This window comes from Podarcis vaucheri (assembly GCF_965113315.1).
Source record: "Podarcis vaucheri genome assembly, chromosome: W".
NCBI lineage: Eukaryota > Metazoa > Chordata > Lepidosauria > Squamata > Lacertidae > Podarcis > Podarcis vaucheri.
The window spans coordinates 583,231-586,400 of NC_138757.1; the positions used below are offsets into that span (position 1 = coordinate 583,231).

Consider the following 3,170-nt stretch of genomic DNA (forward strand, 5'->3'; position numbering starts at 1 on the left):
GAGCCACCTCGGAGTTTTGCATTCCAATAATGTTTTATGTCTGCTCCACACCTCATACAATGATTTTCTAATAGTATGGTTCAAAAACCCTCTGTGCATTCTGACCATTCTGACCACAGGTAGGCGTGCCACGCGAATCTGTTGTCAAATCCCTCCAAATCCAATATATCTGAATTATCTAAGGTTATCCTGGGTGGCGCTGTGGGTAAAACCTCAGCGCCTAGGACTTGCCGATCGCATGGTCGGCAGTTCGAATCCCCGCGTTGGGGTGAGCTCCCGTCGTTCGGTCCCAGCTCCTGCCCACCTAGCAGTTCGAAAGCACCCTTAAGTGCAAGTAGATAAATAGGTACCGCTTTACAGCGGGAAGGTAAACGGCGTTTCCGTGTGCTGCTCTGGTGCTTCGCCAGAGCAGCTTCGTCACGCTGGCCACGTGACCCGGAAGTGTCTGCGGACAGCGCTGGCTCCCGGCCTCTAGAGTGAGATGAGCGCACAACCCTAGAGTCTGTCAAGACTGGCCTGTACGGGCAGGGGTACCTTTACCTTTTACCTTATCCATTCTCTCAACCAACAAAAACACGCCGCCTCGTAGTAAATTTTTAGATCTGGCAGGGAAAAACCGCCTCTTTCTTTTGCATCTGTCAATATTTTATACTCAATTCTTGGCTTTTTAACCTGCTAGATAAATTTAGACAATCGTCTTTGCCATACATTAAATTGTTTTGTTCCACTGATAACCGGAATTGTCTGAAATCAAAACAGCAGTCTCAGTAACACGTTCATTTTGATAGTTGAGATTCTACCCATCATTGATAATTTCATTCTAGTCCATATCTCCTGATCTCTCTTCACTTCATTCCACACCTTTTCATAGTTGTCTTTAAAGAGGTTTATGTTCTTAGATGTGCGCCAGACTCTAGGTATTTTACCTTTTTTTCTATCGACATACCTGTCTTTTGTTGTAGTTCTCCTATTTCTTTACTGTCCAAATTTTTAGTTAATATTTTTGTCCTATTTTTGTTGAGCTTAAAGCCTGCTAATTGCCCATACTCGTCAATCTTTTTCAAAGCTTCTATTGCACTGGACATAGGTTGTTCTAAATTCAAGACAACGTCGTCGGCAAAGGCCTAATACTTGTATTCTTTTGAGCCTACACCAATCCCCTTTATTTCTTTTGTTGCTTCTATTTTCCTCAACAGGACCTCTAGTATTGTTATAAATAACAATGGCGATAGCGGGCTAAAGACCTCAAGGGATCCCACTCTGACATTTGGAAATCTCTCCTCTCCTAGGGCTCCCTTCTGGCTAGCCTAAGGGAGGAGGGAGGGGCAGGGCTGGCTGCCCTGGCGTTGGGAGATGGGGGCCACATGGGGACAGAACGGGGTGTCAAGGGGCCATGGCGATCCAGCCGAGGATGAGGAGGGAACCACCATACGGGGCTGCCTTGGTCAGGATCGGGTCCCCTGTCACGGCGTGGTAATACAGGGCGCCAGAGAACATCCCCATGGCCAGAGACAGGATGCTGCCGGCCATCATGGGATAGCGGCAGTGGGGCACAGCCAGGAGGGCCAGGCTGTGGAGGAAGTGGTATTTGTTGGCCATCTCGTAGAGCTCTTTCAAGTCGTCATCTCGGTCGCTGCGACGGAAATCGTGAGCCCCGTAGGCGGCCGCCCCGACGGCCGCAGCCCCGCTCAGCGCAACGAGCCGTCAGAAAAACGCCCCGGCGCCCGCCATATCAATTATATTTCTAACATTGTCCTTCATCTGTCTACCAGGTAGAAATCCAGTTTGGTTCTTTCCAATCTCCTCTCCAAATACATTTTTAAGTCTATTGGCCAATATACTGGCAAACAATTTGTAATCATTATTTAGGAGCGAGATTGGCCTATAATTTTTCACCTGCCTTATGTCCATGTCTTGTTTGGGAATTAGTGCAATATGGGCTTCTCTCCAAGTAATATATTTTCTTTTTTTTTTAAGAGGAAAAACACATTGGTTTAAAACGTTATATATTTCCAGCCTGATGTTTTTTAAGCCAAATTCAATGGAAATGCATTGTTTGAAGAGTGAATAGATGTATATGCAGAATATGTAAACGTGCACTGTGAAAGCTTTGTAATATTACTTTTGTGATTTTGGGTAAAATTGATGGATGAAGAAAGTGTTGAACTAAAAGCAAACTGTGTGCTTAACTTGTGTTTGTATCTTTTCGTTTCTAAAGGGACCTTTACAAATTGAATTTAAAATAAACAAGCAAACTTGCATTAAAAACTTTGCATTAAAAAAAAATATAGAAAAAATAATATTGGTTGGAGCTTTTCTCTGCTTCCTCTAGCTACTCTCCCACAATATATACTGCTGGGGAGGACAAAGCATATGCACAGCTTTGCCACCCATCTCTCAATATGCCCTATACATTTTACTTCTGGTTGGGCTGGAGCTGGCATTTTTCTGATGTCAGCACATTCTGTCATTGTTGCCTCAAAGCCAATAATATTTATGCTTTAAAAATGCAGAGGAAAAGAACGATAATAGTTATTTTATATGGGTACATGGGCAAAGTCTTGTTTGCTATGGCAAGTAAAAATTGCACAAAAGAAGAAAAAGTAATTCCACCAGACTTAAGAAATCCATCTTAATATCATTCATAGAGCAATAAATAGCATTAAGTGGGCCAATCCAGACATAGATCATACAACCCTAAACCACTTGGAGACACAAGATGGATTTTGTTCCAGTCAAATAAATCACTTATTTTCTAAGGGAGCAATATTTACAGCAGTGGAAGGGGAACAAATTGACACTATTTTCAGTATAGAAAAGGCCCAGGGGTGGAATTAAGAAGTATAGGCACATCGATCCCAACCACCCCTCGCACCCTTTATTTATTTTTTATTAATGAGAACCTACAAATCCACTGTTTTATGGAATTGTAGTTGAACAAGGGAAACAAGAAAATAGTATTGCCGCTCTCTTTTATTGGTTTTGTTAAAATAGGATTTTCCATTCTGACTGGCCAATTTGACTGCAGCAGCCTGCTGCTGATATTATGGATACTGTTTTCTGAATGAAACTTGGATCAGAATGTTATGCCGTCCTGCATTTCAGATGGAAATAGGAACACTCTTCCTGGCCCAGTCAATTACCACCACCCCCGCTACTTTTCATCAGCC

At 43.1% G+C, this 3,170-nt stretch overlaps 1 pseudogene across 1 annotated transcript; it reads right to left on the bottom strand.

The window, feature by feature from the left end:
• Positions 1-1,237: 1,237 nt before the first annotated feature.
• On the bottom strand, positions 1,238-1,731 carry LOC309523239 (transmembrane protein 256 homolog pseudogene; annotated as a pseudogene). The gene has a single exon. The product of its transcript is annotated as a transmembrane protein 256 homolog pseudogene (transcript).
• Between the last annotated feature and the right edge of the window lie 1,439 nt (positions 1,732-3,170).